The sequence below is a fragment of the Heptranchias perlo genome, chromosome 23, assembly GCF_035084215.1.
Source record: "Heptranchias perlo isolate sHepPer1 chromosome 23, sHepPer1.hap1, whole genome shotgun sequence".
NCBI lineage: Eukaryota > Metazoa > Chordata > Chondrichthyes > Hexanchiformes > Hexanchidae > Heptranchias > Heptranchias perlo.
The window spans coordinates 35637103-35648518 of record NC_090347.1 but is presented as its reverse complement, the minus strand read 5'-3'; positions in this window follow the sequence as shown (position 1 = coordinate 35648518).

Genomic DNA, 11416 nt, shown 5'->3' with positions numbered 1-11416 from the left:
GGAGTGAGACTTCAACTGTACCATACTGTTGAATTCTGTGTTGAATATACTCAAAGACATGTATTTGTAGCATGTCTTATTACTTTATCTCAGAAAAGTCTCTAGCGCTTTGCATACAATTAATTTCTTTTTGAGGTGCAGTGACTGCTGTTATGTAGGGAAATGTGACAACCATTTTGCACACAGCAACATCCCACGAACAGCAATGAAACGAGTGACAACACAATCTCTTTTCTAACTAAAACAACGTAAATCTTTCAAGTCTTTCTTTGCATTTGTATTTCCTCATTATCGAGCAGCATCTTCTTGAATCTGCTGTACCCTATCTATTGCCTCAACATTCTTCCTATAGTGTTCCTCTGCCTTAACACATCACCCAACTTTTTCCCCGTGCTCACTTAATAAACCGATCTGGAGCTGGTTTTTTTTGATATGCCAAAAAAATTGCTACTTTTCCTAAGCATAATAAAATGTGGTGGGGGCTACAATAAAAGAAAGACTTGCATTTATATAGCATCCCAAACCAATGAAGTACTTCTAAAGTGCAGTCACTGTTGTAATGTAGGAAACATGGCAGCCAATTTGCGCACAGCAAGGTCCCACAAACAGCAATGAGATAATAACCAGATAATCTGTTATAGTGGTTGAGGGTTAAATATTGACCAGGGCACCAGGGAGAACTTCCCGCCTTTTCTTTGAAAGAGTACCATAGGATCGTTTACGTCCACCTGAGAGGGCAAACATGGCCTCGGTTTAACATCTCATCTGAAAGACGGCACCTCTGACTGGGCAGCACTCCCCCAGTACTGCACTGAACTGTCAGCCTGGATTGTGTGTTCAAGTCTCTGGATTGGGACTATGAACCCGTGACCTTCTGACTCAAAGACGAGAGTTCTACCCACTGAGCCACAGCTGACATTTAGAATTAGGATTAGAAAGAAAGATGATAGGTTAGCGCACTTGCCTTTCACCTCTGACACTTCCTCAAGGCTCCATTGACACCACAGGTCTAGTTTTGGTATGTAGCATTTTCACTTCACACCAAAGCTACAGGGAGGCCTGTTCTGCTTCACTTTTGATTTAGGTCAGGGTCTGACTCTGGATTTACAATACAACTTCTTGATGCCAACTGGAACCACATTGCACTGGCTCAGCAGTTGTAGTGTAAACACCGCTTTAAAGATGGAAACTCAGCTAGTTTTGTTTTTTGTTATTGGGGAACTGTTACGAGAAAAAAGTCTGGAGCGTGGCATACAAATGTCACTAACATTCTTAGGTTTCTAGAACTTAACTATTATTGAAACCCAGTTGCTTGCTTATTAGGCATTTGAATTATGAGGAAAGGTTAAGGAAGGCAGACTTGTTTTAAGATTATAAAGGGCAAAACAGATGGATTCTGTCATTAAATTAGAGACAGAACTGGATTGCTATTTGGCCAGGGAAGCAATTGAGGGGTATGAGGGATAGAGTGGTGTGTGATAGTTCCTGGTCTTTCTGATTGTCTGGAATGGTCTTTTTCCGAGCTGTACGTTCTCGTGTTCCTGTGAATAGGTTCAGCCAGGAAAATTGTTCACAGTGGTGAAGGGTTCACAGAATATGGAACACGTATTAAAAATTAGCAAGTTATAAGTAAGAAGGAACATTAGGTGGAATATATTCACCCAAAGCACGATGGCGTTGTAGAATAAATTACCAGGAAAGTCCTTTGGAGCAGGCCTCAATTATTCACAATATGGGGCCTCAATTATTCACTATTTATTAACAACTTAGGTGAAGGCATAGAAAGTCTCATATCTGAGTTTGCCGATGACACAAAGAGTGGTGGCATTGTAAGCAGTGTAGATGAAAACATAAAATTACAAAGCGATATTGATAGATTAGGTGAATGGGCAAAACTGTAGCAAATGGAATTCAATGTAAACAAATGTGAGGTCATCCACTTTGGATCAAAAAAAGGATAGAACAGGGTACTTTCTAAATGGTAAAAAGTTAAAAACAGTGGATGTGCAAAGGGACCTAGGGGTTCAGGTACATAGATCATTGAAGTGTCATGAACAGGTGCAGAAAATAATCAAGAAGGCAAATGGAATGCTGGCCTTTATATCTAGAGGACGAGAGTACAAGGGGGCAGAAGTTGTGCAGCAGCTATACAAAACCCTGGTTGGACCGCACCTGGAGTACTGTGAGCAGTTCTGGGCACCGCACCTTCGGAAGGACATATTGGCCTTGGAGGGAGTGCACCGTAGGTTTACTAGAATGATACCCGGACTTCAAGGGTTAAGTTACGAGGAGAGATTACACAAATTGGGGTTGTATTCTCTGGCGTTTCGAAGGTTAAGGGGTGATCTGATCGAAGTTTATAAGATATTAAGGGGAACAGATAGGGTGGATAGAGAGAAACTATTTCCGCTGGTTGGGGATTTTAGGAGTAGGGGGCACAGTCTAAAAATTAGAGCCAGACCTTTTCAGGAGCGAGATTAGAAAACATTTCTACACACAAAAAGGGTTGTAGAAGTTTGGAACTCTCTTCCGCAAACGGCAATTGATACTAGCTCAATTGCTAAATTTAAATCTGAGATAGATAGCTCTTTGGCAACCAAAGGTATTAAGGGATAGGGCCAAAGGCAGGTATATGGAGTTAGATCACATCAGCCATGATCTTATCAAATGGCGCAGCAGGCACGAGGGGCTGAATGGCCTACTCCTGTTCCTATGTATGAATGAGCTCAAGAAACAATTAGATGCATTTCTAGACTGTGGAGGCTGTTGGTGGCTTATTGCTAAATTAGGGCCAGAATGGTGCTGTGGGCCCATGCTCACTAGCGACTGGATTGAGATTGTCCGCACTCATTTTATGTAGAATCCTCGCAGTCAGCAGACAGAGGAGACAGTCACTCTGCACTCCATTCTAATCCAGGTCCTGGAGATGAATGGCCAGGGTCTAACCTACTACACCACCTACTTCTGTGCTATTTCCTCCCCTCCCCCCAAATCCATTGCAAATTCTTAAAGGGCCAGGTGCCTTCGCCCATCTGGAATGTTGGCTAAACAAGGTGGAGAAAATATTTGTGGCCACCCTAGCCCAGAGCCTGACAGCATCAAAACATTCGGGCACAGACAAAAGCGGCAAGCTGTAGGAGTCTGGTGGGCGTAAGGCTCTGGTTTCAAGTAGCCTGTTCTAACATTTCAGTACCCTCAGGGGTTCTAGCTCCATAATTTTCCAAACATGTTGTTACATAAAAACACAAACAAAGGCCGTGCATTCATTCTGTAGGTCCATTTTTAATAGACCTTATGATCTCGTTGAAACAGCCACTTATAATCTGGTGAAGATAGGAATTTTGAGTCTTACAACACATTCTACGTGAAGCAGATCAATGAACGAGCAAGGCAAGTACTAATAAATCTAATTTCTCAGCAGCTGTTTGACCTCCATTTTGCTGATGCACAAAGTCTGGAATTTGATTGATTAAAAGATTTAGGTCAAGTTTCAAGATTCATGACAAGTTTGAGAGAGAAATGATATGTTGCAATAAAGCCATCTGTTTTTTTTGTACAATGGTTGTTTGGTGTCATGTTTTAAATAATAAATGGAAATACAGAAAGATTTTAGTGTTCCAACCAGGCTTCAAACAAACTATATTTACCAGAATTCGAGTCACTAAACTCTCAGGTCGGAAATTACTCTGCGTCACATTACTGTGCTTGTCAGGTTGGTTCAGTAGTTGCACTCTCACTGCTGCCTCAGAAGGTTGTGGGTTCAAGTCCCATTCCAGGAATTGATCATATAATCTATTTTGTCCCTTCAATGCAGTAGAGGGACTTGTATTGTTGGAAGTGCTATCTTTTGGATGTGACGCTAAACTAAGGGCCCATTTCCCTGCACAGGTGCACGTAAAAGAGCCCTTGGCATTTTTTGGAGAAGAGCAGGGAGTTCTCCCAGCATTCATCACTCAACCAACACCACCAAAGCATATCAATTGGTCATCTTTCTCATTGCTCTTTGTGAGACTTCGATGTGTGCCAATTGGCTGCCACGTTTGTCTACAAAGCAACAGCAATTTATTGGCTATAAAGCATTTTGGGATGTCCTGACACATGACGGGTGCTATATAAATGCAGCTTAAATTTTTCTGAATACTTAACTCAAATTTCTCTTAATTTCAGCAGGTTAGTGCCTCTGTTAAAACAGCAGATAGAGGAATTTGATACAAATACAGTACTTGTATCACAGTGTAATTTCCAGGCTTTGAAGCCAAGGCCCTGTTTGAATAATTAATGTTATGTAGTCACATTAGTCATAGAATCATAGAAAGTTACGGCACAGAAGGAGGCCATTCAGCCCATCATTTCTGTGCCGGCCGAAAGAGCTATCCAGCTTAATCCCACTTTCCAGCACTTGGTCCGTAGCCTTGTAGGTCATGGCATTTCAAGTGCACGTCCAAGTACTTCTTAAATGAGTTGAGGGTTTCTGCCTCCACCACCCTTTCAGGCAGTGAGTCCCAGACCCCAACACCCTCTGGGTGGAAGAAAAAATCTCTTCAGCTCCCCTCTAGTCCTTCTACCAATTACTTTAAAACCTTGCCCCCTGGTCACTGATCTCTCTGCTAAGGGAAATAGGTCCTCCCTATCCACTCTATCTAGTCCCGTCATAATTTTATACACCTCAATTAAATCTCCCCTCAGCTTCCTTTGTTCCAAAGAAAACAACCCCAGCCTATCCAATCTTTACTCATAACTAAACTTCATCAGCCCTGGCAACATCTTCGTAAATCTCCTCTGTACCCTCTCTAGTGCAATCACATCTTTCCTGTAATGTGGTGACCAGAACTGTACGCAGTACTCAAGCTGTGCCCTAGCCAATGTTTTATACAGTTCCAGCATAACCTCCGTGCTCTTGTATTCTATGCCTCGGCTAATAAAGGAAAGTATCCCGTATGCCTTTTTAACCACCTTATCTACCTGTCCTGCTACCTTCAGGGATCTGTGGACATGCACTCCAAGGTCCCTTTGTTCCTCTATACCTCTCAGTATCCTTCAATTTATTGTATACTCACTTGCCTTGTTTGCCTTCCCCAAATGTATTACCTCACACTTCTCTGGATTGAATTCCATTTGCCACTTCTCTGTCCACCTGACCAGTCCATTGATATCTTCTTGCAGTCTACAGCTTTCCTCCTCACTATCAACCACACGGCCAATTTTTGTATCATCTGCAAACTTTTTGATCAAGTCTCCCACATTCAAGTCCAAATCTTTAATATATAACACAAAAAGCAAGGAACCTCATACTGAGCTTTGCGGAACCCCACTAGAAACAGCCTTCCAGTCGCAAAACCCCCGTCAACCAGTACCCTTTCCTGCCACTGAGCCAATTTTTGATCCATGGGTTTTTACTTCTTTGACCAGTCTGCCATGTGGGACCTTGTCAAAAGTCTTGCTAAAATCCATGTACACTATATCAAACGCGTTACCCTCATCAACCCTTCTTGTTACGTCCTCAAAAAATTCAATCAAGTTAGATAGACATGACCTTCCCTTAACAAATCCACGATGACTGTCCTTGATTAACCCGTGCCTTTCTAAATGACGATTTATGCTGTCCCTCAGAATTGATTCCAATAATTTGCCCACCACCGAGGTTAGACTGACTGGCATATAATTACTCGGTTTCTCTCTTTTTCCCCTTTTTAAACAACGCTACAACGTTAGCAGTCCTCCAGTCCTCTGGCACCACGCCTGTAGCCAGGGAGGATTGGAAAATGATGGTCAGAGCCACTGCTATTTCCTCCCTTGCTTCTCTTAACAGCCTGGGATACATTTCTTCTGGGCCAGGCGATTTATCTACTTTCAAAGATGCTAAACCCCTTAATACTTCCTCTCTCACTATGTTTATCCCATCCAATATTTTACACTCCTCCTCTTCTTTAACTACAATCTCTGCTACGCCCCCTCTTGTGAAGACAGACACAAAGTATTCATTAAGAACCATAGCCACATTTTCTGCCTCCACACATTGGTTACCTTTTTGGTCTCTAATAGACCCTACTCTTTCCTTTGTTATCCTCTTGCTCTTCATGTATTTATAAAACATTTTTGGGTTTTCCTTAATTTTATTTGCCACTATCTTTTCATGCCCTCTCTTTGCTTTCCTAATTTCCTTTTTAATTTCACCCCTGCACTTTCTGTACTCCTAGTCCTTTAAGCAATAAAATAATGTTATTGACCTGCTTACACCCTTACATTCCCAGGAGTGTTACTTTGGGCTTCTGAGCAGCTCCCATCATGCAATGTAGATAGCATCACAGTCACAATGCCACTCTTGCCAATTTTCTCCTTTCCATTCACCTCTTCTATGCTCTTAAAGGTGTTGACTGCTTGTGTTGAATTATTGCTGGGAGACAGCTTCATAAGCAGTGGTTACGCATCAGCACCTTGAACAGGTGGCTTTTTGCCTTTGACCTTTTTATTTCTGCAGTCTTGAAGTCCATGAAAGTGGAAAATCCCGATCACGTGTTCATCAAGTTCTGTGTGAAGAAGAACTTCTTCAATTTACCTTTCACTAGTTTGAATTGTATCTCCTTGTCCCCTTTTCAAGCTTTAGTTTGAAGTAATTTTCCCAGATTGACTTTTTTATCCATACCATTTGCTATCTTATGATGTGGAGATGCTGGTGATGGACTGGGGTGGACTTCACCTGACGAAGGCTTGTGATTTCAAATAAAGCTGTTGGACTATAACCTGGTGTTGTGCGACTCCTTACATTTGCTATCTTATACACCTCTATAATGGGCTGATAAGTAGCAAGTAACATTCACGCCAGACAAGTGCCAGGCAATGACCATCTCCGACAAGAGAGAGTCTAACCACCTCCCCTTGACATTCAACGGTATTACCATCGCCGAATCCCCCACCATCAACATCCTGGGGGTCACCATTGACCAGAAACTTAACTGGACCAGCCACATAAATACTGTGGCTACAAGAGCAGGTCAGAGGCTGGGTATTCTGTGACGAGTGACTCACCTCCCGACTCCCCAAAGCCTTTCCACCATCTACAAGGCACAGGTCAGGAGGGTGATGGAATACTCTCCACTTGCCTGGACAAGTGCAGCTCCAACAACACTCAAGAAGCTCGACACCATCCAGAACAAAGCAGCCCGCTTGATTGGCACCCCATCCACCACCATAAACATTCACTCCCTTCACCACCGGCGCACTGTGGCTGCAGTGTGCACCATCCACAGGATGCACTGCAGCAACTCGCCAAGGCTTCTTCGACAGCACCTCCCAAACCCGCAACCTCTACCACTTAGAAGGGCAAGGGCAGCAGGCACATGGGAACAACACCACCTGCACATTCCCCTCCAAGTCACACACCATCCTGACTTGGAATTATATTGCCGTTCCTTCATCGTCACTGGGTCAAAATCCTGGAACTATCTACGTAACAGCACTGTGGGAGAACCTTCAACACACGGACTGCAGTGGTTCAAGAAGGCAGCTCACCACCACCTTCTCAAGGGCATTTAGGGATGGGCAATAAATGCCGGCCTTGCCAGCGAAGCCCACATCCCATGAACGAATAATAAAAAAAGTCATTTTTCAGATGCCTTCCTTCAAGGTTGAAAAACCCAAGTTTCTCCATCCCTCGATAACTCAGACCTCTTAACACCATCAATCAGCCTTGTTGCTCGTCCCTACACTGCCGGCAGCATTTGAGTCTCTTTTTCCTGCGAATTTAAAAGCAGAACTTTTAATCAATTAAGCAATAGTTCCGTCCTTTCCCAAACAACATTACAAAAGTCTCTGTCGTGAAAGGAGCACTATAGCCTAAAGGATTTTTCCTTTTTTCAAACCTAAACTGCGCCAGGTCGCCCTTGGTAAGAAGCTGGAGCCTCAGTGTCTCTTTAAAATGATACGCAGCTGCTCTGAGTCTGCTGGTTGTCTTGTTTATTTCCCGGCCACGTTTGATTTCAGCAGGTAGCTTCAGGAGGGCTGAGATCTTGGCTCAGGTTGACTCGAAGGCGATGAAACAAAGGTATTTGATGTGAGTTGTGATGTCTGTTACGTGGCTGAGATCAGTTTTGCTTACAGTAGTGTAATCAGCTCAAGAGATTGAGACGAGGGGGGCAGTGAAGGAGGAGAAAATGCTGCTCATCCGGGAACAGGTTTATTTGTGCGGCTTCTTTACAAACAGGAGGTGGCTTTTCATTTGCAATTGGGACGTGGGTCAAAAGCCATTCATTTGGCTTGAGAATCGAATGAATGATGAAACGGCCTCACAGGCGCCAGCCAATTGGTATCTGATTAGCACTAATTTCAGCTCTTTTCAATCCCTTTCACAGCTGGGAGGCAAGAATCTAAAGATACCGGCATCTTTGCAATTGATCAGTCTTTTGCAGAGTGAGCACTGAGTGATTTTAAACTTGATCAACATTCTAGTATTGCCGCTGATGTATTGAACTGACGCACTGCACTCGACCTGCTCTAGACTGGCGGGGGGCGGGGGCGGGGGGGAGGGGGGCAACAAACTGAATTGTCGCAAAGTTTGATTTTGATTAGGCCCACCTCTAGATTTTCTCTCTTTTTCTGCTTTCTTGAAACATTATCTGTCTAATGAATTAACAGGAGAGGGCAGACAGTGTAAATGGGTTTAAGGCACAATTGGACATGCTTCTGTAGCCTGTGCCAGTTTGGCTCAGTTGGCAGCACTCTCACCTCTAATGGTTGGGAGTTCAAGACCCACTACAGACTTGAGCACATAGTCTAGGCTCAGATTTCATATTGAAGGAGTGCGGCATTGTTGGGGGTGCTATCAGATGAAACGTTAAACTGAGGTCCCGTCTGCCCGTTTAGGTGGATGTAAAAGATCCCATAGCAATTTTGGAAAGTTCTCCCCGTGTCCTGGCCAATATTCATCCCTCAACCAACACGACCAAGACAGATGAACTGATCATTCATCTCATTGCTATTTGTGGGACTTGCTATGCACAAATTGGCTGCCACATTTGCCTATATAACAAGTTATTTCAAAAATACTTAATTGGCTGTGAGGCACTGTGCGATACCCTGAGAACATGAAAGATGTTATATAAATGTAAATTATTTCTTTCTTTGGAATAAAGCTCCTCAAGCCTGTTCCGCCACTCAATTAGATCATGGCTGATCTTCATCTTGACTCCATCTAATGCATTTGAGACAGTTTTCCAGAACAATATGCTGAGGAACCAACTAGGGAACAGGTTATTTTAAATCTAGTATTGTGTAAAGAGACAGGGTTAATTAGTAATCTTATAGTTAAGGATCCTCTGGAGTAGAGTGATCATAATATGATAGAATTTCATATTGAGTTTGAGAGTGATGTAGTTATGTCCGAAACTAGAGTCTTAAATTTAAACAAAGCTATTTACATAGGTATGAGGGGTGAGTTGGCTAAGGTAGATTGGGAAATTAGATTAAAAGATATAAGCAATGGCAAACATTTAAAGAAATAATTCATAATTCTCAATTAATTTACATTCCCTTGAGGAATAAAAACTCTACGGGAAAACTGATTCAACCGTGGCTAACTAGAGAAATTAAGGATAGTATTAGATTAAAAGAAGAGGCTTACAATGTTGGCAAAAAGTGTAGTAAACCTGAGGATTGGGAGGGTTTGAGAAATCAGCAAAGGATGACCAAGAAATTGATGAAGAGGGAGAAGATTGAAGATGAGAGTAAACTAGCAAGAACTATAAAAACAGATTGTAAGAGCTTCTACAAGTATGTAAAAAGGAAAAGATTAGCAAGAGTAAATGTGGGTCCCTTAGAGGCAGAGACAGGAGAAATTATAATGGGGATAAGGAAATGGCAGAGACGTTAAACAAATATTTTGTATATGTCTTCACAGTAGAAGACACAAAAAACATACCAGAAATAGTGGGGAACCAAGGGTCTAATGACAATGAGGAACTTAAAGTAATTAAGATTAGTAAAGAAAAAGTACTGGAGAAATTAATGGGACTAAATGCTGACAAATCCCCGGGACTTGATGGCCTACATGCTAGGGTTTTAAAAGAGGTGGCTACAGAGATAGTGGATGCATTGGTTTTGATCTTCCAGAATTCCCTAGATTCTGGTGGTCCCCATGGACTGGAAGATAGCAAATGTAATCCCGCTATTCAAGACAAGAAAGGAGGGAGAGAGAAAATAGGGAACTATAGGTTAGCGAGCCTGACATCAGTAGTAGGGAAAATGCTAGAATCTATTATTAAGGACGTGGTAACAGGGCACTTAGAAAATCAAAATATAATTAGGCAGAGTCAACTTGGTTTTATGACAGGGAAATCGTGTTTGACAAATCTATTAGAATTTTTTGAGGGTGTAACTAGCAGGGTAGATAAGGGGGAACCGGTGGATGTAGTATATTTGGATTTTCAAAAGGCATTCGATAAGATGCCACACAAGAGATTGTTACACAAGATAAGGGCTCATGGGATTGGGGGAAATATATTAGCATGGATTGAGGATTAGTTAAAGCACAGAAAAGAGAGTAGGAATAAACGGGTCATTTTCGGGTTGGCAGGTTGTAATTAGTGGAGTGCCACAAGGATCAGTGCTTGGGTCTCAGCTGTTTACAATATATATCAATGACTTAGATGAGGGGACTTAGCTAGGTGGGAAAGTAAACTGTGAGGAGGCAAAGAAGCTGCAAAGGGATATACAAAGGTTAAGTGAGTGGGTGAGAAAGTGGTAGATGGAGTATAATGTGGGGAAATGTAACATTATCCACTTTGGTAGGAAGACTAGAAAAGCAGAAATATTTTTTAGGAGGTGAGAGACTAAGAAATGTTGGTAGTCAGAGGGGGTTGGAATATAAGAGTGAGGAGGTCTTGCTGCAATTATATAGGGCTCTGGTGAAACCACACCTGGATTACTGTGTACAGTTTTGTTCTCCTTACCTAAGGAAGGATATACTTGCCTTAGAGGCGGTGCAACAAAGGTTCACTAGATTGATTCCTGGGATGAGAGGGTTGTCCTATAAGGAGAGATTGTGTCGAATGGGCCTATATTCTCTGGAGTTTAGAAGAATGAGAGGTGATCTCATTGAAACGTATAAAATTCTTAGAGGTTCTTGACAGGGTAGGTGCTGAGAAGCTGTTTCCCCTGGCTGGAGAGTCTAGAACTAGGGGTCATTAATCTCAAGATAAGGGGTTGGACATTTCGGACCGAGATGAGGAAAAATTTCTTCACATGGAGGGTTGTGAATATTTGGAATTCTCTACCCATAGGGCTGTGGATGCTCGGTCGTTGAGTATATTCAAGACTGAGATTGATAGATTTTTGGACTCTAAGGGAATGAAGGGATATGGGGATAGGGCGGGAAAGTGGAGTTGAGGTAGAAGATCAGCCATAATCTTATTGAATGGCAGAG